General features: G+C 38.9%; 2 long non-coding RNA genes across 2 annotated transcripts in view; one reads left to right on the top strand and one right to left on the bottom strand.

Moving 5' to 3' along the window:
• Positions 1–4,155: 4,155 nt before the first annotated feature.
• LOC144242564 (uncharacterized) overlaps positions 4,156–25,715 on the bottom strand; it is an 85,594-nt gene continuing 64,034 nt past the window's right edge. The window contains exon 3 of the long non-coding RNA XR_013338381.1: positions 4,156–6,154. This is a non-coding gene — a long non-coding RNA (uncharacterized LOC144242564). The remainder of the gene's footprint in view (positions 6,155–25,715) is intronic.
• LOC144242563 (uncharacterized) overlaps positions 20,774–25,715 on the top strand; it is a 75,326-nt gene continuing 70,384 nt past the window's right edge. Inside the window, exon 1 of the long non-coding RNA XR_013338380.1 lies at positions 20,774–20,994. This is a non-coding gene — a long non-coding RNA (uncharacterized LOC144242563). The remainder of the gene's footprint in view (positions 20,995–25,715) is intronic.

The following is a 25,715-nucleotide window of genomic DNA, read 5'->3' on the forward strand; positions in this document are numbered from 1 at the left end:
GGCTGGGGTGTGAAGGAGGCTCTGAAGTGCTCTTATGTTCCCAGGTAACTTAGTCATGAATCCTGGATGTCCAGAGACCAGTAGAGAAGGCTCAGACCCAGGCTAGAAGAATGTCTAGGGACCATAAATGCTGCCTAGTTTAAGTGAAGAATGTGTAAAACAGGTGCCTTAAGCAAGAAAGCCAGACATTTCTGGAACTTGGACAAAGTGAAATGAGAATACCTGAAGAGCCAGAGAGAACCCAGGCATTATCTATTTTCTAGTGATCGTGCCTACCTTGCTTCCAGTTTCCTTCCATCCGTCATGTTCCCACAACTCACAGAGTGTGCCATGACCATCCTGATCCAGAAACCACTGATGCTATTGAACCAATTTCCCAACCCTTGCTATGCATTGGAATTCACTGAAGGATTTTGAAACCGCCAGAGCCTTGGTCCACCCCGGAGATTCTTGTATAACTGGTTTGGGCATCTTGAACATCAGAACGTTTAAACCTTCCTTGGCAGTTCTATTGTGAAGCCAAGGTTGAGAACTACTGCACTGAACCAAGTCAAGTTCAGAGAGGTATCCCAGAGAATGTCTTGGATATTGTTGAACATCTGATTTTCATCTTAAAATTAATGCCTCCAGACCTACTCATGATATACCCCTAAATGCCCAAATCTGCTTTTCCCACTATTTCCCATTTGCTCAGGGCAATGACCTTGATATCATCCTTGACATTTCTCCCACACCTTCTGTCAGCAAATATTGAAAGCTCTGTCTTCTGCATTCATCTGGAAAGTGATGCCCTTTTGTTATCCAAACCGTTACCATCAGGTTCAAATGAACCTTGTTTGCTCATCTGTATTATTGTGATAGCCTTCTAATGCATCTTCCTACTTTCGTCTCCCCATGCCCCTTTAAATCACATCACACAGTATTCACATGAGCCTTATCTATCACAAACATCATGTCCTTCTTCTGTTCAGAGCCTTCCAAAGTTTCTCATCTTTCTGTGGGTAAAAGCCTGAATCTCATATACCCTTATGTGACCTGCCTCCAGCTACCACATGTAGTGGGAAATCTTCTATGGAAAGAATTCTTTGGTCAGGAAAGTATGAGAACTTCAATGTTAAGCCAAATTAAGAAGGCATGGTAGGACTTCTCCAAAACGATAGCATGCTATTTATCATTATGAAGTATCCAAGGACACATTGTATGCAGTACCTTCCAAACTCTGTCAAGAAAACCTTTTTCGGAAAACAGTAACACCATCTCCACCTCCCACTGACTATGATATGAACCAGTTTCACTGACGCATAGGGAAGGGAACTGGAAGAGCCTGCCAAACTCCATCACCTGAGCAAAAGCAGGAGGGCCTTAAAGAGAGTGGCCATATCCCTCACCTTCACAGCCAGGCCAGGAATATGGGCTGGATAGCTGGATTTCTGTTTCTGTTCTTCTTTCTAGTTTCTGCATTTGGCAATAAAATGCACAGCTAGTGGATTAGCTGATGTTTATGAATTAAAAAAGATATAGAGATTCAGCATGTTTTTAAGAGTGGTGGTTACTATGGGGATTGGATATTCCAGATAGAATAATGACAACTTATGTATTTAAAGTACATTCTTTTTTGTTTGAAAAGGCATATGTCTCCTTAAAAAGTTAATAAACAGGGGTTCCTGGCTGCCTCAGTAGATTAGGCATCTGACTCTAGCTCAGTTCTTGATCTCACAGTTCATGGGTTCAAGCCCAGCATTGGGCTCTGTGCTGAGAGCTCAGAGCCTGGAGCCTGCTTTGAGTTCTGTGTCTTCCTCTCTCTCAGCCCCTCCCCCACTCATGTTTTGGCTCTCTCTATCTCAAAAATAAACAAAAAATACTAAAATAAAAACAATTAAAAATTATAAGCATATTTTGCTACTTATCTGGACTCAAGAAATATTATTTGAATATGGTAAAAGCCTTTAAAGAAACAGGTAGCATTTAAGTAAATTGATAGCAATAAAAAATGTAAACCATGCTGAGTTGACTGATCTTACTTAGGGGATAGAAATCACATGGTTTAAGAACCTTATTGCTATTGTGCATGCTTGTAACCCTAACAAGGCAAAGATTCACTCTTTTCTGGGATAGGTGTAGAGAGAATATTTTCCATCCTTGTATGGCTTGAAGCACCCTGACATTGGTGGCATTTTGAAACCCAGAAATAGCTTTAAAAACCTGCCATCTGAACCTGGGAAAAGTAATAGTTTTTGATACGGTGTGGACATGTTATGAATTTAGCAACCAACACACTAGGCTCCAGCCCCACTTTACCCCATCTCATGGGCCCTCCTCCTTTATTGCTAGGCTTCTATTTGAGGGCAAAGAAGCTCAGAGTCTGAGACATAACCTGACCCAGCTGTCCTCTTCAGAAATTCATGCCTGCAGCTGTCCAAATGGTGATGTTGTTTTTTCTTCAAAACCTGATTTCTCTTCCTATTCCCCAGCTGAGCTCAAACAAAGACCAACAGATGACATATTTCTACCACCATAGCATGTTTGTTTTGTTGTAAATACATGCAGAGATCAAGAAAGTTAAGCCAAACTTCGCAAGGCAAGGCCAGAGGTGTTAGCAAGAGAATGGCATTACAGTCGTTGGACAAAAAAAGAAAATGTTTGCCAAAGATAAGAAAGAGAAAGCTCACAGTCCCCCCACCCCCTTAACATTTTATAGCCAAAGAGGGAAATGCAAACTGTCAGGAAGGAACTCCTTTCTTTCCAAGTGTCTTTGAAGCAGATGGATTTCAGTTAGATGCATAGTAAGGCAATTAGAGTTGCTTTATGTTTAATTATAAATCAAAAGAAATAACTGTTGTTCTCAGTACTGACTGGGCTACTTTGTCATTTTGAAACTATCCTCAAATACCATTTTGCTTATATTTTCCATTATCTTTGGAGATTTTCAGGAAATCTCACTCTCAGAAACAGATGCATATACTGGGCTAAAAAATTAAATGTTTCCATTTTCATTATTTACTGCTATAATGTTTATATAGTAGAAGCTTTCCTCCAATTAATCATGCAATGGGAGTGTTTGATCTAGGAATCGATCCCCTTTGGGAAATACAGGAGAAATACATGAGTGAGGTCAGCAAGTATATGTGGCAGATAGGAAGGATGCATTTGAGAGAGCATAAAAAAATACATACAGGCACAACTGAAATGCTAGGGAAGAAAAGAAATTCTGTTTTGTGGAAGAGAGTGGGTCAGAGACAGAAGTGATATATGCTTTATATCAAAAAGCCTCTGCATATATATATATATATATATATATTTCTGCTTTCAGGGAGCATATCTTCGGGTGAAAGGTACAGTTAAATGCATAATAATATCTTAAGTGGAATATGTAATATATTAGGTGATAAGTGTTATAGAGAACATTTTTACAAAATAAGATGAGGGATAAAGAGTAGGGGAAGAAACAAGTAAAATCCTTTTTCTTTAAGTTTATTTATTTATTTTGAGGGGGAAAGAGCATGAACAGTGGATAGGTAGAGAGTAAGGGAGAGAGAATACTTAGCAGGCTCTGCAGTATCAGTGTGGAACCCATGTGGGGCTCAAACCCATGAACAGTGAGATCATGACCTGAGCTTAAGCCAGACGCTTAACCAACTGAGCTGAGCCACCCAGGTACCCCAGAAATGAGTACAATCTTAAATAGGGCGCCAGGGAAAAACTCACTGAAAAGGTGACATTAGAGCCAAGACCTGAACCAGGTGAGGGTTGAGGGAGTGAACCTGATATATAATACCTGGAGAAAGAAGTTGGAGTGGTGGAAATAAGTCCTAAGGTAGGAGTATGCTTGTCAGGTTCAAAGAGCAACAAGGAGATCCATGTGGTTGGGTTGAGTAAATGCAGGGGAGAGTGGTAGGGGATGACTACACAGGGGTAATGGGAAGCACCAAGCTTCTGGGTAGAGCTGGAGCAGTTGTGCAGCATGTGCACTGCACAAAGATACAGGTTGAGGGAGCAAGTGGGTCTGTCATCCAGCCAGCCCTCTACTTGCCCAGGTGTGAGCTCTGTTGCAGGGTTGCACCTGCCAAAGGGGATTAGAGCATTTTCATTCTCACAAAGGCACCAACCACTTAAATAAAGTTTCAGTAAACAGAACTGAGAAGTCTCAGAGTTGGAACATTTTTAAACATTTTTGATTAAGGACAGTCTATAAACTTCTAGACCATTCAAACCAATGTTTCAGCTCCGGGGAGATGGAGGGTTTGAGCAGATGTGACATGATCTGACTTAAAAGGAGCCAGTTGTCACCTCTGTTGAGGATAGGCTAAAGGGGACATCATCAGATGCTTGGAAATCAGTCAACAGTGTATGAAACAAATCTAGCTAAGAAATGATGATGACTTACCCTGGAATGGTAGTAGATAATACGGTGAGAAACGGTGTTTGGAAGGTAGAAGCAATAACATTTTTTAATGGCACAGACTATTAGCAAAATAGAAAGGTCCATTGATTCCAAGTATTTAGCCTGAGGAGCTGGAAGGATGGGATTTCCATTACTGAGATAAAACATCTCTGGAAGAGCAGAGCTGGGGACATACTAGGTTTGAGATATTTATTAGCTATCCAGATAGACAGTCAAGCAGATATTGGAATGTATGAGTTTGGAGTTCAAGGTAGAAGTTCAGAGTACAGACACAAATTTGGAATCATTAGTATACAGATTTTTTTTTTTTTAAAAAGAGACTGAATGAGGTCACACAGAGAGCAAGTGTAGATGGATAGAGAAGAGGTGCAAGTCCTTTGCATTGTAATTCTCCAATATTAACAGATCATGGAGATACAAGCAAATAACTACCAGAGGCTGGGAAGGAACTGCCAGAAAGTCAGAAGGAAAACCTAAAATGTGTGAAGACCTGAAAGCCAAATGAAGAAAGAGTTTCAGGGAGGAGTGAGTGATCAGCTGTACCTAACTGCCAAGGATCCGCCATAGGGTTTAGCAAAGCAGAGAGGTCATTGGTGACAAAGAGCAGTCTGACCTTGGTGGAACAGTAGAGAAGAAACCTCACCAGAGTGAGTTTAAAACAAAATGAGAAGTGAATAATTAGAGAGATAGAGTATTGGACACTTTTGACAAGGATTTAACTATAAAGGAAAGGGAAGGAATGGGACAGTAGCTAGAGGGAAAAGTGGATCAAGACTTGTTTCTCAGAAGAAATAAGGACATATTGGTATATTGAGGAGGAAAATCCAGTAGAGAAAAGAAAAGTTGGTGAAACAGGAGAGGGAGAAAATAACCCACTCACACTTATACGTAAAGTATAAAGGGATAGGATGTAGTACATAAGGGTACGGTTTAGCCTTGGATGAAAACCAGCCTGGGAATTCCATGATAACAGAGGACAAAACAGTAGTAATGGGCACAGATACATGTGAGTAGGTACATGTGATGGTGGGAGTTTGTGCAAGTTTTCTTCTGAATGTTTCTATTTTCTCATTGAAACAGGAGATCCACCATCAGCTGAAAGTGAAAATAAAGAAAGCTTTATTGAAGGCTTAAGAAGAGAAAAGGAAGCATGCAACAGTGTTCAAGAGAGCAGGAGAGGAAACTGAGTAGGAAAGTAGGGCATGATTGCCAGGCCATGCTACAAGCCAGCTGTGCTCAGCTAAATGGGTACATAAGATGAATAGGTAGAGAATCTAATTTAATTATGGCTGGAGTTTTGCCAAGAGAATAGGCCGAAGCAAGAGAGAAACAAAGGGATTGAGAGTATATCCAAGGGAGCAATTCTAATAATTAACTTTAGAACCGAAGCCAGGCAAAGGGACCGAAGACCATAAGGAGGTTTCGGACAGTGAAAAAGATGGTAGGAGCAAAGGACTGTAGATCCTGACCCAGGGGTTGAAGAACTGTTGGAGAAAATGACCAGAAAAAGGAGAGAGATGCTTGAAACTGAGATCATGAAGACCTTGTTGAGTGGTGATGATAATGTCTGGGGTGTGACCAGCAGTATGAATGGCTCAGTTGGGGAGGCGGACAAGATCGCTGGAGAAAAGGAGGTCAAGAAATTGATGGCACTGGAAAGTATCTTTGTCAGTGTCTTTCAGACGAGATCGGGCGCGTTCAGGGTGGTATGGCCGTAGACTGTCAGTGTCTTTCAAACAAAAGCATTATCACCTGGAAGGAGGAAGTTGAAAATATGTTAGGGCATTTTTAAAAATAATTTTTTTTAATTTTAGAATAATTTTAGACTTACATAAAAATTAGGAAGGTAGTACCAAGTTTTCATATACCCCCCACCCTATTTCTCTTATTATTAGCATCTTACATTAGTATGGTATGTTTGTCACAACTAATGAGCTAATATTGTCAATTATTAACTAAATCCACAGTGTATTGATGTATTGATATTTGCTTAGTTTTGACCTAGCATTTTATTTTCTACTCCAGGATCTCATCCAAAATGCTATATTACATTTAGTTGTTGTATCTCCTTAGGCTTCTCTTGGGTGGGACAGTTTCTCAGGCTTTTCTAATTTTTGCTAACTTTGTGTTTTTAGGAATACCAACATTGGATGTTTTGTAGGATATACCTAATGTTTTTCATCATGATTAGATTGAGATTATGAGTTTTAGAAAGACCCACTTTACAGAGGTAGCGTGCAATCTGCCTCCATTGTATCACGTGTACATGCTATCAACATGGCTGATAACAGTTGATGTTGACCTTGATCATCTGACTAAGTAGTGTTTGTCATGTTTCTTTACTACAACTTGATTCTTTTCTTTCCCTTTCCATGTTCCAGCCTTGGGAAGGAAGTCATTGCGTACAGCCCACAATTCGGGAATGAGGAGTTATACGGGAGTGCAGAGTAGCTACATAAATCATTTGGAAATCTTCTGCATAGTGGATATGTATTTTTCCTTCATTTGTTTATTTATTCAATTATTTATTTATATCAGCATGAGCTCGTGGATATTTATTTTATACTTGGTTTTGTAATCCAATACTAGTTTGCTTATTGTATTACTCAAATTGTCCCAGCCTTAGGAGCTCTTTCTTTTGACTTCTGTGCTCCTTTGACATACCCCCATCATTGTGGACGTTTTTTGTTTATTTTTAGTGCTTACTTTCGAGTCCTTCCATATGCTCCAGGTTCATTGCATATTTCCTGTTCCAGATTACAGTACCCATTTCTCCAAGGAGCTCTGGCTTCTTTTATTGGAGAATGGTATTAGAAATCAAGATTTGAGTGTTAGATTTGCTCATTATTGTGCAGTGTTGTTGCTTCTAGGGCGTCTCAGTTGACAAAGCAAGAAAATATATGTGCATATATACATACACACAGGTACATGTTCACAAATATACATATATATGCTCACACACATATATGTGTATATGTTTATTTATGTGTCTATATATGTATACATACATATATATGTATAAATACACTTATGTATATAACTATATACACACATACATGTGTACACATACACATATGTATATACTTATATATATCCATATGTGTACACATATAGATATATGTATACATATACTTATGTGTATATATATAGATATACCTGTATATATATAGATATACCCATATATATATAGATATATGTATACATATACTTACGTATATATATAGATATACCTGTATGTGTATATATCCATATGTATATATACACACATATACAAATAGACATATCTATACACACATGCAAACATATACCCACATCTGTAAATATTTCTATATGTAACAGTTTCTATCATATCTATATTATGCTAAGCATGAATTCATACTGATGTTTCTAACTCTAATTCAGTATCACATGGATTATTCTACCTCCTCCACTTGGTTATCTGTGACCTTCTCTGTTGGAGCATTTTCAAACCTGAAAGTATTACTGGCAATTAAAGGGTAGGATTCAGAGAAGTCAAATACTTTGCAACCCAAGAGATAGTTTCATAGTAGTGAAGAATTCCCTTCCCCTAAATAACATTATTGCCCCCATTGGGAACACTGATTTATGTGGACATCACATCCCCAAGAATTCCAATAGGAATAATACTGTATAGAGTGACAATGAGTGACAAAAACTTCAAGAAATGAAGGGAGTGTCCTGTAAGTGGGTGAATGACTGCTTCAAGGATATGAAGTGAGAGTATATGAGTGAGGGACCTTACTGATAAGCTTATTAGTTTGATTTTATTAGTGGCCCCAATTTTCCAGACCTCCCTGTATTCATGTCCTTTCAAATGTGGCCTTGCAGTGTTTCTTGTGAGGTATGGAATCTACTCCCCCACTTATTGAATCTTAGCTGGTCTTATGAATTGCTTTGGCCAATGAATGGAATGCAGTGAAAGAAATGATGTACCAGTTCCGAGCCTGAATCTCAAGAGTTTTTGGGTGTTTTGCCAGTCTTCCTATGCCTCTGCCATTACCAAGAGAACATGGCCCAGTTAATTTTCCAGAGGATGAAATACAAAAGTCTCAGAACAAAGTCATGCAGCCAAAACCATCCTAGATCAGCCAACAGCAGCTGACCCCCAGGTATAGGATGAGCCCAGTCAAAACTAGAGGAAACTATTCAGCTGAATGGGGCTGTATCTTGGATGGCTTCCAATGTTTCTGGTATGTATGCCCTGGTGAAAGCTTTCTTTTGACTGTGGGCTGGACCTAGTGATGTATTTTTAATAAACAGAATACAGCAATGTGATGAAATGTCACTTCCAAGATTAGGTTACAAAAGACCAATTTCTGTCTTGCTCATTCTTTTGCTTCTCTCCTGTAACCCTTGCTCTGGGGGAAGCAAACTGTTCTGTTTTGTGAGGAGCCCTATGGAGAAGTCCACATAGTAAGGAACTGATGTGTCCAGCAAGAATCTGAGGCCTGCCAACACTCACATGAGTAAGTTTGGATGTGGATCAACCCCCAGTCAAGCCTTGAAACAAATGCAATCCTGGCCAACACATTTATTGCATTCTGAACCAGACCCAGAGCCAGAGGACCCAGCTAAGCAGCACAAGATTCCTGACTCAGCAAAACTGTGAGAAGATAAATGCATATTACTTTAAGCTGCTACATTTTGGGATAATTTGTTAGTGCAAAAATAAATAACTAATAATACATCAGCCTAAACCTGCAATCTGACGATCTGATAACTAAGTAAATCTCTAGTTTTGGAGATAGCTTGTTAGGAAGCATTGTCATGGCAATAGACAACTGACATAATGTGAACTTCACACCTGGGTGTTTTTAGGGAGCAGGGAAAGGGGATGGACTAGAAAGAGCAGTAAGGAGACTGGCAGATATTGTTCTCACTTTTCTCACTTCCAGGCCCAAGGCTATAGAGAGGGTATCAAATTTGTTGATTTCTGTATATAGATTTGGCAATTTTATTGTTTAATAGCTTCATCTTGCATATAGAAATGGTCCTTTTTAGATCACAAAATCTTGTAAATCAATTGCTTAAGCTATTTTATGACAGACCAGAGAAGGATAAATTTTCTTTTCAGACCTGAGATGCAGTTCTATTGTATCAGAATGTCTATGTGCAGGGGCGCCTGGGTAGCTCAGTCGGTTAAGGGTACGACTTCAGCTCAGGTCATGATCTCACAGTTTGTGGATTTGAGCTCTGCATCCAGCTCTGTGCTGACAGCCAGCTCAGAGCCTGGACCCTGTTTAGAATTCTGTATCTCCCTCTCTCTCTGACCCTCCCCTGCTCACGCTCTCTCTCTCTCTCTCAGAAATAAATAAAACATTAAAAAAAAAGAATGTCTATGTGCAATATTCAAGGGTGTTTTTGGTTTTGGTTTTTTTTTTTTTTTGGTTTATTGTAAAAGATCAAAAGCATATTGAACAGTTTTGTAATAGATGTATCTGCATTTTTTAAATGTTTATTTATTTTTGAGAGAGAGCTAGAGCATGAGAGGGGGAGGGGCAGTGAGAGGGAGAGACAGAATTTGAATCAGGCTCCAGGCTCCAAGCTGTCAGCACAGAGCCTAACACAGGGCTCAAACTCACAAACTGGGAGATCCTGAACTGAGCTGAAGTCAGATACTTAACTGATTGAGTCACCCAGGAGCCCCTACATTTGAATATGCTTTTAAAAATATCACTGAGATAATTATAGGTAGATAGAAACAAATGGAAATAATCTATATGTACAGAACAGTTAAGGAAAGCCTGAAATAGATCAGGTAGCTAGACTAAATTAGAAGACAGGTAGGTATGTAGGTAGATAGGTAAATAGGTGATAGAGCGATAGATGACAGGTAAGTAGATAGATGATCAATGATAGATAAGACAGATAGAGATCCTCTCCATCCACAAATACACATACATTAAAACAGTAAAGTTATCCCAAGTGTAGAAGATGCTATCCTGATTCCCTTTACTTGGGTAGTGTGCCCATCCCCCAGCTGCAGAGCGTTTGCTGCTAAAGAGCTTTAGCCTGCGCACTTCTTTGGAAACTGCTCTCTGCAGTAAAGAAGTCGTCTCACTAAGAAGATGACACTTGGAGTGACCAGCAAGGATCCAAAATGTCCACCCCTTGCCTCAAGGTGGGGCCAACTCTGAGGTTTAAATCTTTGATCTGGGACTCTCTGTGTGATCAAGCCAAGGCTAATCTCCAAAGAAGACAGTATGTTTGCTTACCTCTTCCTTCTACCTCACCAGCGTCTCTGACTCCTCTTTTCCTGAGGAGATAAATAAATCACATGCATTGGAATTCCCATCTCAGGGTCTGCTTCCAGGGAAAATGACCATAAGTTTTATACAAATTTTCTTATATTTTTCACCAATTTAACTTGTAATTCTACTTGAATATTGGCATCCTCCAGTCAGTGTGTGTAGGTGTACATGTATCACCCATGGGTGGCTTTGCACAGGAAGAAAACACTTGACACCCTGGTCCTGAGGCATGATGGCTCGTTACACCGTCAGTCTGCACTGACTCTCAGTCCCAAATGCTATCTTCCATTTGGTCTTGCCATAGACTGAAAGAGCTCAGTCAGCAGGAAAACAGAGATTCCTCAATTCATCTTGCAATATGGCTCTGCTACACTTGGAAGTTTCTCTGGAGCATCATGAGAGAGAAATGCCTGGAGTCTGAGGTTGGTGCTCAGGATACCAAGAGACAATTCACATATTATTTATTGTGACATTTGCCTCTGCATCCTACATCTTTCTGAGACAGTACATTCTTAAGATCAGAAACATCAGCCTGAAAGGCACTGGCAGGGAGAGGTTTCTTAAAGGCACAATGTTCCTTTTATGTACATTTCCTTCCTTTCTGGTCCTTAGATAATTAACTGGGTGATAGAGGAGATAATGTGGACTCAGGGTTGATTGAAGCCTCTAGTACATTGTACTCACTTCTTGTATAAAGTAACATGAATTATAAATGCCAGCATCAGGGTACTTTCTAGAGGGTGTAAATCTTTTGATTATTTCCACCACAAGGGGCTTGAGGGACAAAAGGAGTTTGTTTCCATTCAGAAAGGAAGAGAGAAGGAAATCTTGAATATTTTTTAAATGTCATATTGTTGAGCTGCTGTGCGGCTCAGTGGGTTAAGTGTCTGACTCGTGGTTTCAGCTCAGGTCATGATCTCACAGTTCATGGGGTCTTGTTCCACATCAGGCTCTGCACTGACTGTGTGGAGCCTGGTTGGGATTCTTTCTCTTTCTCTCTCTCTGTCCCTCCCCTGCTTGCACACACTTTCTCTCTTCCTCAAAATAAATAAAGAAACTTAAAATATTTTTAATAAATAAAATGTCGTATTATGAGGGTGTATAGTCACACACACATGCCAATAGGGTTAGCCAGCTGGCATTTTATAAATTTAAGAATCCAGGGCCATCTCCAATGGTAAACAGTGTAGATATGATAATGGGAACAAAGTTCCTATTAAAAAAGACAAAAAATAGTCTGAATCTGAGAAAGTTTAGAGTAAGGTTGAAGCTGACAAAATTCACAAAGGGAATTGAAAACACATTGCTGACTGACTAGATATCAAGCATTAGGTCTCCTCTTCTAAGTAAGCTCACATAATTCTAATTACAACCCATGAAATAGGTATCCACTCAATCCCTATTTTACAGATGAGGGACAGAGTCTTAGAGAGATTCATATAATATTTCCGAGGTCATAAAATTTGTGAGTGGCAAAGTGTAACTCTTAATATCCTTACTGTTACTAAGTGATGCTAGATGTGATTGAACAAGTCAAGTGGCAAAGGGCTGGGTGAGACTGAGGAAGGTTTGCTATGTGGAATGTGCCAAGAAAGGATAGCATTTGTACTGGACCCTGCAGCTAAATGAAGACCATGAGAGCTTATAGCAGTTAAAAGCAGTCTAGTGCTGGGGCACCTGGGTGGCTCAGTCGGTTAAGCTGAGGTCATGATCTCGCGGTTCGTGGGTTTGAGCCCCGTGCCGGGCTCTGTGCTGACTGCCAGCTCAGAGCCTGGAGCCTGTTTCAGATTCTGTGTCTCCAATCTCTCTGACCCTCCCCTGTTCATGCTGTCTGTCTCTCTCTCTCAGGAAAAAAAAAAAGCAGTCTAGTGCTGTGAAGAACAATAAACCTGTGTCCACTTTGATGTGTGATCTTACACAAATTAATGGACTCCAAGACTTGGTATTTTCATCCCTTGAGTAGGATAAATAAAACCTTACTTATTAGGGTCATGATAAGGATTAAAAATGATGTATGTGCAGGGTCTGATACATAGTATATATAGTAAATGATAACCAATCAACTAATTTGTCTGATTATTTGCTTACTCCATGAACAACATAGCCCTGGGTAGATTAAAAACTAGGCAATGTAAATGACTAACCACTCAAGACAGTTCAACTGCAATCCCATTGAGGGGATGCATATTACAAGGGCAGTGGGGGAGCTTGTGAAAGGAAACCTTGGGTTACATTCTAGATCTCCTCAGAGAATAAGAAAATGCCATTTCCAATGTTACATTTCCCTCTATTCCCATATACACTCTATTTCAGTCATTATGAACAATGGTGAGTTCTTTGCAATCCTACTGCTTCTCTGACTCTATGGCCTGTTTCCCTACTGTTTCTGGGTTTGTCTGGATATCAAATCCTTCCAGCTTAGCCTAGATATTATTTCTCTGAGAATCCTTCCTTGATTCACTAGATGCCTTTCCTATCTTATGCAATAGCACTTTCTATCTCCCTTATCAGAGCACTTATATCCCTGTATTGTAACTGCTCACTTACTCACTTGACTGGGATATAACTGGGTTCCATATGGCCCAGTTTATGAACAGTACTACTTAAAGAAAACAGTTGAGAGCCACTCAAAATGTTACTCTCTTTCAAAAATACCAGGGGTACCAGTGGGTACATTTAAAGTAAAACATTTTTAAAATATTTTATTTAGCTAGATCTCGTATTTTCAGTATCTTTTTCATGTCTGAGAGATGCTGAAAAAAAAAACCAAAACAAAACTAGGAACAACAAAAGCTATTTCTTTGCTTCATTCCTCTCTTCTTTCCCCAAAACGCTCCCAAAAACTCTTACCCAAACCTAGCCTGGCTGACTTTTCTTCCCTCTCTCTTCATTTACAACACAGATCCTTATTATGATGATCAAACTAATATGTCTACATTATTTGGACTTCTTTTCCTTTCTGCTTTACTAAGAGATGTGAAGATGACTGGTAAGCAAGAATCTTCAGTTGGAGAGATGGAATAGAGAGGAGGGTAGACACATTTACACTTTTGGTTCCTTTTTTTAATGTACTTAAATATCCCCCCCCAAGCCCACCAAAGATAAGGTCTTATTAAATACTAGATTCTAAGCATTTAGCATGGTGCCTAGTAAAGAGTGGACATTTAGATACGTGAACAAATGAATAGATAACCCAAATGGGGGAAACAGACTTCCTATAAATATTATGAAATAGGCAAATTAGTCTGATTTTAAAGCCTGTGAATAGCAGCCTCTGTGCTTTCCTCTGAGCTAAGGGTACTCCTGAGATGACCCTTTTATCATGTTTAACAAATAGTTAAATCATGTGGTATGGTTAAGGTTGACATAGAGTAGTTCAAATATAAATTCATTCTTAAGAAAGTTATCAAGTCTGAGGTAAATAACCCTGAACATCCCTCAGCTCCATTTTACTTAGTAGCAAGGTACTTACTATAAAGGAGATAAAATGGCTCCAGGGCTAAGATTTTAGTGTTATCTGTTAAAAAGTTTATTTTTAATCATAATATTTCTACCTGTTGTAAGTACTTTGGGATCTTACTTTCATTTTATCGCAATCCAGAGGCTAATCAACATTACCTGCTGCTAAGCATTCACTTTTACTTGGCCTCATTCAGTAGGGAAATACATATCTGCAAGGCTGGGCAAAACCCATGGAAACATATAGATAAAATATTGCTTCAAAATAAAGATAAAGTGGGGCACCTGGGTGGCTCAGTTGGAAGCATACATGACTCTTCATCTCAGAGTCTTGATTTTGAGCCCCAGTTGGGTGTAGAGATGACATCCATCCATCCATCTACCCATTGAGAAACAAACTTGAAAAAAAAATAAAGTAAGCCCAGCAGAATCATTAAAATTAATTTTTATAATTACTCTATTATAAAATTATTCAATTTTAAAAATATAATTATTTAATTATAACAATTATTCAATTCAAATTATTCAATTATTTTATATATGCTCTCATAATAGTAACTACTATATGACCAGGCAATATACACCATGCTTTATGAATACATGTGGGTTCTACAAGGTTACAGTGTGAAAGGAAAGCTGATACTGCTCATTCCTGAGAGCTCTGCCAACCAGAGCAGCTACATGGTGGGCATGGATATGGGTTCCAATCTGGAAACAAGTGATGGAAACTACCCCAAAGGGGCAGCTAATAAAAATTCTAGTCAGTGAAAAGCCTGGATCGCCTGTGTATTGAGAGATGAAATGACTGGTCTTTTATTATTCTCTTCACTGAGAAGACAGAATTACTTTTCCATCAGGAGTTGGAGGCCCGTGGATCTGATGAGGAGGAGGGGGTGACAAATGCAGAAATAAAAGAAGACCATCCAAAGATAATGAATACAGCTTGTTTATACAGAGCCTGCTGTTGCAAGGGGGTCAGCCCTCATCCTTTTGGCAGAGACTTAAAGCAGGCGGGGGTGGGGGTGGTGTGGGAGTGGGTACAACAAAAGGAAGGCTTCTTGCATGCCTGACTGGAGGCTATTGGTATGGGGAAGCTGGTGTTAGCTTAAGTAGCAGAAGGGATCTTTTGTAATTGGTTTAGGGAGCATATTTGGCTTGTTCTTTTAAATTCTGAGTTGAAAGCAGGGACCAAAAACAAGGAAGCTGGCAGTCATAGCCTAAGACTGTTTGAGGCTGTCCATTGCAGACCAGGATTGTTTCAGGCTGGTTTGACTTCCATGACGAGTTGCTGCAGAGATTGTAGGTCATATATAGTCTGGCTATTGTCCATTTATATATTCATTCTCTCTGGGGCTTTAAGCCAGCTGTCCCTCAGATGACTGGTTGTGTTTCAGGAGAACTGGTATGCCTACGTCATCACTGACCTGTAGACACACTGGAGTCTTGAATTTTTCCAACCATTGATCTGCCAATATATCAATCATGATATTTGGAAATGCACAAAAGTGGGAATTTTGAGTCCTAGAATTATCCGAGCTCTTGCATTAATTTAACCTATATCTCTTGGCAAGTCAAATTTCCAGAACTTTGCTTTTTGCAAGTTGAGGACTCCATATGTTCCACTCCCAAAGATGTCATTCTCTGACTCTAATCCTGGAAAGTGTGTTCATCACTTTACCAGCCCCTTTACCCTGGACATATGCAGAAAAGTAGAATGCCTGTCTTCAGGGAAATAGTCCCATGAGCCTCTGGATGAAGGGGAAAGCAATTGTTTTCTCAACCATGTGTTGGGAAATGTAGTGGATAATAAATAGTTATTTTCCTTGGCCTGATTAGGAATGTCTCCCTATGTCATAAGGATTTTCTACTTCATAAAGAGGGGACTTTCCCATTTAACATGCTCACATAAAATTATGGGTATTGGAACAAAACTCAATGAATATTTATTGAGTCGTGTGCTATCACAAGATTTTAATTGGAATTTTAACTTGAAAGCTAGCTTAGCTGGATCTAGGGTCAGGAATATAGAAGAACAGTTAAGTATCAGTAGAGTGCAGACATAAATAGTAGCACCGTTTTCCTTTACTGAGTAAGGTATCCCTGACTATCCTAATGTTTCCCATTTCCAGGCTTCGGATAGTAGGTAGTGAGATTAACAGGGGTTCATATAATGTGGGACAACTGAATTTGAAATACCATGATTGATAAGCATGTATTCTCAGAGATCAGACCTTATTCAAATCTGAGGATAAACATTTAGTTCAATCCATGTCACTATTAGGTGCTTTATAAATATTTAATAAGGGAGCTCAAAATTCTCAATCCACAGGGGGATCCTGATTTAAGAATATTGATTCCATTTCCCTTAGGTTGAGTCATGTAAAATTGACCTATTGTTCAACTTAACATATGCATCATATTTATTTGTATAAATCCAACAGCCATAGAGGTTCTTCTTGTTTGTTTTTGAATCCTGAAGGCCAGTACTTAATAGTTTCTCATTAGCCTGACAGGAGTGGACTTTGTGTTAGCAAACGTGACCATGTTTAAGGAAATTTTCCTATAGGATACTGTTTGGAATTTTTTACTTTTGAACAAAGTGGAATACACATTCCTTTAAGTATGTTTCGGTTTAATATACACTTTTTCGAATAACTAAGGTGTGGATGATCTACTACTGGTAAACAAGACATGAATATAAGTATGTTTCAAATTCCTTGTTTTTGACATGGGGTCTCCCTAAGCAAGAGAAAGCACTTTTACCATTATAATTAGATATGTAGTTTTTATTGTTGGCATTTAATAATAGTTAAATACTAACAGATACTACATGGGGTTTCCTTAGCTCAATGACAAACTCTTATGCCTGATGTGAAAACACTGGAGGAGGCAGAGCAGTAGATAGTAAGCCAAGAGGCTGGGGAATGAGAGAGGGGTGAATTGGGGCTGCTGTGATTACTATATCATTGCCATCTGTCGGAGGCCGGCTCCGACAGGTCCAGGGGTCCCTGAAGGATGGATGGTGTCGGCAAGAGAAAGAGTGAGAGAGCCCCGAGATTCTTTCTGATCACCAGGCAGGCATCTCTGTCCTGTAGGTTTTGGTGTCTTTATTTAAAGGTTCAGCAACAACATGAAGTCAGAGAAAGGAGTTTCTTACAGTGGGAGGCCATTTATTATATCAATTGCAGAATTATTCCAACCAAGGAAATAACAGAATGTTCTTAGTGAAAAACAGGATAACATACAAGTTAAATTGTATATAGATAAGCTAGGAGTTATTCTGTCTGGCTCTCAAGAAGATAAATGTTTCTGAATTGGTTTATCTGTGGAAACTAACATGGGGGCCCTAAATGTGTCAGTCTTTGCACCTGGGTTTATGTTTTAGCTACTCTTATCTATCCTCATCCCAGTTGCCAGTGTAAGGGAGGGTGTTTGTGGAATGCAGGCCTTGAGGAAGGGACTGCCATGCTTCACCAATTAGCAAAGATAATATGTAGTAACTGTGTTTTGCCCTTAACCCCAAAATAGACTCTTTGTCTCGGGGCCAAGCTCAGTTGTAACTCTTGTGTTCTTAACCCCCTTTATTATCTAAGCCTTGGGTCTGCAAGGCCCATAGGAAGAGCCTTTTGACAATCGCCCATAAAGCTTTCATCTAAAGTCTCTTTTGTAAAGGCAGGAATATTTTTTCCTTATGAGGTATCTGTGTTCAGAATATGGGTCTGATATGGAACATTGTGAGGCCTGGTCAATACCAGCAGCCTCATTTCCAACATGAGCCAGTTGTAGCAGAAGGAGGTACCAGTTTTCATTTCTCATGGCAGGAGATGCAAACACAGCCATTTCCTTGTTGTGACTGCCATCCAGAGAGGCCGGTGCGGCTCCCGGCAGACATCCTATTAGAAGATGCCTTGCAATCAAAACCTGCTTCTCCAACATCCTCCAAATAGAAAGCCCTGAAGACCCAAGTCATCATCCAGCAGGTATTGTCACTGTCACCTCTAACACAGGTCCTATTTATTCTTGAGTAGATGTCCAGGCCACTGGAATATGCCATCTTAGGACCATGGGTGGGAGAGCAGGGGTGTGATAGAATGAAAACAATTTGGACTCCACCCTTAATTTTATTTCTTTATCCACTGCACTTGATAAAGAGGCTCTTTTCCTTTGTTAAGACTTTGTTGGGGCACTTGGATGGCTCAGTCTGACAAGCATTGAACTCTTGATTTCAGCTCAGATCATGATCTTGTGGTTCGTGTGATCAAGCCCTGCGTGGGGCTCTGTGTTGACAGCCCAGATCCTGCTTGGAATTCTCTTTCCTACTGTCTCTACTCCTCCCACTTCAAAAATAAATAATAAACATTTTTTTTAAAAAAGGAGCTTGCTAAACTGAGATATTAAAAAAATGTCCAGTTTAATCTAACCTTAAGATAGTTTGAGAAGGGGTCACCTGGATGGCTTAGTTGGTTAAGCGTCCAACTTTGGCTCAGGTCATTATCTCATGGTTCATGGATTCGAGTCCAGCATTGGGTTCTGTGCTGACAGCTCATAGCCTGGAGCCTGTTTCAAATTCTGGGTTTCCCTCTCTCTCTGCCCCTACCCTACTTGTGCTCTGTCTCTCTGTCTCAAAAATAAATAACCAAAAAAAAAAAAAATTACCAAAAAAATATAGCTTGAGAAAAAATAAAATACATTCTCTATGCTATTTCCCTGTTATTAAATTCACTAGCCCATCCTTTTTAAAAACTTAAAGAGCATAAGAATCATATGGGAATCTTATTGAAATACAGGTTGTGATTCAGGAGGCCCAGTGGGTTTGAGATTCTTCACTTCTATCAAGCTCTCAGATGATGATAATGCTACTGGTGCAGGGCTTACACTTTGAGAAACAAGGGTACAGCCACCTTGCATGTTCCAGGTCATAGGCTTACATGACTTGGGGCTTTGATGCAGCTTGAATTCCCTTCCAGTTTATAGTGCACTGTGTGTTCTATACACACAGGGATCCAGAAACAAGCAACCCTGAGCTTTACCTCTTCTGTAACTGACCCTTCAGTCCACTTGGGTGACCTCAGAACTTCCAACTACTCACTGCCCCCTCTCTGGTATCCACATTAGCTAGCAGTTCAGTGATTAATATCTCCTCTTCCATTTCCCCTCCTTTACTCCAATGAAGAAAGGGAGGGCAAGAATATAGCCAAATCAAACAAATCAATCCTTGTGCCCCAAATAATGTATTATTTCTGTGGGGTCTTACACCCTCAACCATTAAAATGTACATGTATCATTAAGAAGACTTTCAAGAGAGAAACCGTATCATACAGGAATGAATGTTACCTTTCTATAATTAGCATTAGCACTCTGTCTAGTATAAAGTTTGTAGTTATAAATAGTTTCTCAATGAACCCATGGAAATTTTAGGCATTAGGAAAAAATGGCAACAGTAAGGTGTTAAGTTGGACTTATAACTCATTGCCCCATCAATCCCAACAGGCAAAGCAATAGTAATCCAGCAATAGTTTATACAATTATCTCTGATCCAGGCACTACTTCTCTAAAAATGAGGAGATAATATTCAATTGTGGTTTCCATCACAAAGATCTTACCTTTGGTGAGGAGCACACAAACCAGCTACCATTTTGAATTTCTTTCTGGTGGCCCCAGTAGCTGTCTTCTGTTTTTATTGATTTTTTTTTCTCATAAAGTAAAATAAATTGCTGTAGTTTTGCAGCAAAGAAACAATTTCTCTCTCCTCTCCAGAAACCTGTAGTAAATAAGACCATTGCTTTTTACACAATTTGTCCTACGTTCATCTTTCAGAGCAGAACAACACAGAATGATACTAAGAATACTAACCAGAATCTGAATTTATTTTTTAATAACTTGGAGAGAGCATGAGCAGTTAGATATTTACTGGAGAAATTTTAGCATATCTGATTTTTAACTGATTTCTAGACAAGATGGCAGGTTTTTAAAACCCACACAGAAATAGGTATAGGAAACATTTGTGTAGCACTTTAAAATACATGAAAAATTGCACTTTTACAATTTTCCAAGCTCATTTCTCCTTGAGAATAATCTGATGATGAGTACATTTTTTTAATTCTCTTTTTCATACATGAGGAAATGAGGACTCAGAGAGATTTAGAAACACAAGGTCACAAACATCGAGAAGAAAGGAACTTCATTCTCCAAATGCCATGCACTTTTGCGATGCACCTTATTTATATCCTGTGCAGTGGTTTGGTCTTCTGAGCTGTAAAAGAAACCTGTTTAAATGTGGCTAAATAAAAAGGGATCAAAATTGCCTGAGTGATGCGGTTTAAGCCATCTGAAGACACTGTGCTCCAATCACTCTCTTTCATGTTTTGCCTGAACCCTGCCTGGCACCTGAATAAAAAATGATTAGAGCAGATTGTCACTAAAGAGAATGCTGCTTTCCATCCAGGCAGCAGGGCATGATAAAAGAGATCTTAAGGATTCTGGCAAATTAGAGCTGCAAGTCTGCATTTTTTTAATTTTGTGAGCTGATATAAATCACAGGGACCTGTCAGGGAACATTCAGATGTACTGGGCAATCCAACTTCAGAGATAAGCGAAAAGTAAAAGCAGCTCACTGCACATCACAATTAAAGAGCTAGTTGTCTTCAGCAATTTCAGCTCCTGTGGGATTTTCAACGATTTTTTTTCTTTTCTTTTTTTTCTTTTTTTTACTTTTTTAAGTTGGAATAAAAGAGAGAGAATCCCAAACAATCATCCCTGAAGTTCTGTAATGGAACAATTTCTTGCAGTAGTGTGCAGGTCACTCAGCTCGTAAGGAAATCATCTGGGTCCCAGACTTTGTTCTTCCTCTGTGGATATCTGGTAAGTCACGCAATCGCTCTGGGAACTCGATTTTCTTACCTGGAAGGACTTAACTGAACTCTGAATCCTAACACTAACATTCTGGATTTCTGTGAAATTTCTCATTTTTCAACAGCCATCCACACGTGCATGGCTTTCAACTTGAAATGGCCATTTTTATCCTGTGTTCCTTAGATGGGGAGTCCCTTTAAATGACTGGCAGATGTCCTTGTTACAGATCAGACCTGGTTAGTGAAGCTCATCCACATAAAGAAAGAAAATGAAAACTGTGGTTAACAGAGCAATTATATTTCTTTTTTCTTGCTTCTTCCACCTTCTCCGTGCTGGTTCAAGATTGACATCCCTGTAGTATTCGTAGGTGGCTTTTTCTTTTTCTTTTTTAAAATGTTTTCAATGTTTTTATTTATTGTTGAGAGGGAGAGAGACAGAGCACAAGTGGGGGAGGAGCAGAGAGTGAGGGAGACACAGAATCCAAAGCAGGCTCCAGGCTCCAAGCTGTCAGCACAGAGCTCGATGTGGGGTTGGAACTCATGAACTGCGAGATCATGACCTGAGCTGAAGTCTGACCCTTAACTGGCTGAGCCATCCAGGTGCCCCATGGAGGTGGCTTTTCTTGAAATCCCTTGCTCTTGTGTATGATGAAAGTGGACTTCTCACTTGAATGTATGAACTATAATCATTTAGGAGCAGAATGATGCCTCACCTCAGTGTCCCCAGATTGAAAGCCACTGCATTTCACAGTGGATGTTCCAGCCCTAACAACCAGATGCAGAATTCATGGAATGCAAAGCCTTTCCTGTTTCCCTCGGGTTATGACTATCCCTTTGATGGCCTTTACATGTATTACTGAACATCTAATACCGAACAAGTCATTCACGTACACAAAACCTCTTATCCTCATCACAGTAGGCTGTAAGGTCCTCAGGCCAGAGATAAGACTTTCCCCTCAAATATTATAATTCAAAAACACAGTGAAAGGTAGGGAATGACACAACCATGTACCCTCTAGCCTCATCTAAAATAGGTTTTTCCACATTAACTGCAGATTTTCCTCTATATTTGTAAAGAAAGTGTTACCCAAATAATTGAAGCCCCATACCCACTTCCTTCTGTTCCTTTGGAAGCTGTCCCAAGGAAGAAGTTGGTATGTCTTCCTCAGCTATGTTTTGCGTTTTACTACATATATATGAATATTCATACACAACATTACATTTGTTTTTAAGATTTACATAACTGCTCTCACATTGTAATTTTATTTGTGCACCTAAAGTTGTGTTTTTAAGATTGATCTGCACAGCTCTGTGTTGATCTAGCTTATTCATTTCAACTGCTGTACAGTATCATCGTGGAAATTCATTCAACTCATTATGTTTCTGTTTAGATTATCAGATTTCAGTTTATTTATTGAGATTAGATTATCATCAACTTTTCTCTTTAAAAACTAATGTTCTCTATTCCTAACACTAGGGTTTCTTAATGGTATGTATTTAAAATTAGAGCACTAAGTATCCTGTTTTATCCTTATTGTTAGTAATCTGCCTTTATGTCCAGTATATAGAAATTCAGATCATGACAACTGTGATAATTGAATAATTTTCCTCCTGTAAAAGTAAAATCAAATCCAATAATGGCCTTCCAGTTGCTATTTTCAAGCCATCAGAGTTTCATTTTTGACTACTGAAGACATAATCCTGTTTTTATTTTTAGATGCATAATTTAGGGGAAATAACTATGTGAAAAAGCATTAAAATATTGAAAGAAATGGAATATACATCACTCACCTTTACTCAACATTTCCTATCCCAAAGGAGGAGAAAAATATCTCACTATTAAAAGTCTTCATTTTAACACGTCAAAATCCCAAAACCTTTACCTCCCAACATACTGTGCATTCACATAGTTCCTGTCAGTGCTGCACAAAATCTAATTCATTTCTTATTATTTCCCATTTCTCCTTTTATTAAACACAGATTTTATGATTAATGCCCTGGAAAATGCCAGAAGATATTTTTAAGAGATAGAGAAAAGTGCTATTATTTCTTCAATGAAATAATATTATAGGGTAACCACTCTGAAAGTGGCAGGATTTCAGCACTCAGGGCAAGATGACAGTAACCTAGCATTACATTGCTCTGGCTGAGGATGATTTATCTGTTTGTTCTGGCATAGTACACACAACGTGAATGAGGCCTGGACCTGCACAAAGGAAGGAATATCTCAATGAAAAAACAAAGCATCATTTTAAAATGTGAGGTGACATCCTAAATCAAGAAGAGCAATCCTAAAATACAGTCATTCAACACATGCTAAAAATAGTTATGATTCTGTTCTCCCAGCAGATTCCATAAATCAGATGACCATCATCGCATTCTTTGTGCAGGAACTTGGATAATAGCCATGGTGATCAGCTCCTCTGGGAAGTCCTCAAAAGCCTATATGTGCTTTTCTTGTCCAGATTGCCTGTATATTCCTTATTACAAGCAGCACTTACCTCATAGAGGATAACTCCATATGAGATGAAAGAGAAAAACAGGTGTGATTTGTTGAGTTTTTAAAAATTTTTTAATGTTTATTTAATTTTGAGGAGAGACAGAGAGACAGAGCATGAATAGGGGAGGGGCAGAGAGAGAGAAACTAAAGTAGTGTCCTGGCTCTAAGCTGCAGCACACAGACTGACATGGGGCTTGAACTCATGAACCACAACAAGATCATGACCTGAGCTGAAGCTGGATGCTTAACTGACTGAGCACCTCTGTTTTTCGTTGTTTTTTTTTTTTAACACCCACACTGTTATGTTAAAGATCCAGGTTGTATAGTCAAAATCAATTCCTACTTCCACTTGTGGTATCTTACATTCACTGTACCATGTTACTCATTCCAAAATTTCAGGGTATACCTTACTTTTTACATTTTCCCTTCTACCCAAAGAATAACACGTTCAATTGATTTAACTCAATCTTTGAGAAATTAATGAAGACCAAATGTAGATAGAATGTACATAGGATGAAGAAAATGAAGAAGTGCAGTTACTGAATAATTTCTATATATGTTATCCAATTTGATCTGCCATTTACTCTGAGCTAGAGGCTTACCTACTTTGCGAATTGCCTTAGGTGAGAATCCACCTATCATCACAAGATATAGCCCTGCAACTTGAACCTTAAACAGTCCAGTGATCCTTCTCTCTGCTCATCTCAACTTTATAAACTGAGAAATCAAGGGGCACCTGGGTAGCTCAGTTAAGCATCCAACTTCAGCTCAGGTCATGATCTCACAGTTTGTGGATTTGAGCCCCATGTTGGGCTCTGTGCTGACAGCTCAGAGCCTAGATCCTGGTTCAGATTCTGTGTCTCCCTCGGTTTCTGCCCCTCCCCCACTTGCACTCTCTCTCTCTCTCTCTCTCTCTCACACACACACAAAAATAATAAATAAATAAACATTAAAAAAATTAAACTGAGCAATCAGTAAATACTTGCCCATAGTAGAACAAACTATAGGTAAGGGGTAAAAAATATATTAGAGTACAAGAATATATTAGAGTATTTCTCTGCCCTTGGTATCTTCAAAATGGTAGGAAGGGGTAAAGAAATAAACCCATATCTGTGAAGATTTATGTATACAAGAAAAAATACTAGCTCAAGAAAAAGCTCCATATGGTAAGTAGTATTTATTGCCAGGGAATAATATAAACAATGCCAAAAGAAAGTTTTGTATAACTCTTTCCAATATTGTACCAAAAGGACAAAGAAACAGCATCATTTCAAAAATTATGTGTTGAGAAAGGAGCAATGTAGATACCTACCTTTCCATATCTTTTTTTAATTATAGCCCATGACATCATCTCTAATAAGAGGAGGGATCTCATATGGACCCTATAATTTCTGTGTATTTCAGTCATTTCAAGTATAAAATCTGAATGGTCATACTTGGCTTTCCTGAAACAAATGGTTCCTCTAAATCCTTACTAATGAATTTGATCAATGTAGACACTTCAGATGTTCTCAGGTTTAGGCTGTTTTACACTAAATTCTGTTCAAAGAGAGGATGGTGATAGCAATTGTTCAGGAGGTCTGAGGACACAGCATTAAATTTTACATTGGAGGCATCATCTCCAAATGGGCAGGAGCAATGTGACCCAGGAAGTTTGCTTCCCTTTGACTAAACAATTCCAGGACACCTAGATATTCTGAGACTCAGTAAATTATCTGTGATTCACAAGTTACAATTGGCCTGGATTATAGCCCCATTTTGGTAGAAGTTAAGAACTCAGTGCTTTAGAAGAGTAGAAAATACACTATTTTAACACTATAGAATGGAAGCTTCTCTTCTACCACCCACCTTCTCTCCTTTTTATAGGAAAAAAAGAACATTTCTCTTTAGTTTCTTTACACCCTTTTATTCAACACTCTTCCTATGCATAAATTCACATCCCTCTGTTTCCTATAGAACTATGTGCAACTACCCTGAATGCCTCATCAAGGAGGATAGTACTGAAATAAAGAATATGTCTTACAAATAGTATGTTCAGTAGGAAGTTTGAGTCAGGTATATGAACAAAAACATCTTTTATTCCCAGAAATAAAAAATAGAAATAGCCTTCTCAATATCTTCCTTAAGATAAATCTTTAGGGGAAAAATGCTTTTCAATGAGACATTACATTTTAACTATTATATGCAATAAGATGAGAGTCAAAAGACACAGTCCAGAAAATTAAAGGGAT

Source organism: Crocuta crocuta, unplaced genomic scaffold (genome assembly GCF_008692635.1).
Source record: "Crocuta crocuta isolate KB4526 unplaced genomic scaffold, BGI_CrCroc_1.0 scaffold187, whole genome shotgun sequence".
Classification (NCBI taxonomy): domain Eukaryota; kingdom Metazoa; phylum Chordata; class Mammalia; order Carnivora; family Hyaenidae; genus Crocuta; species Crocuta crocuta.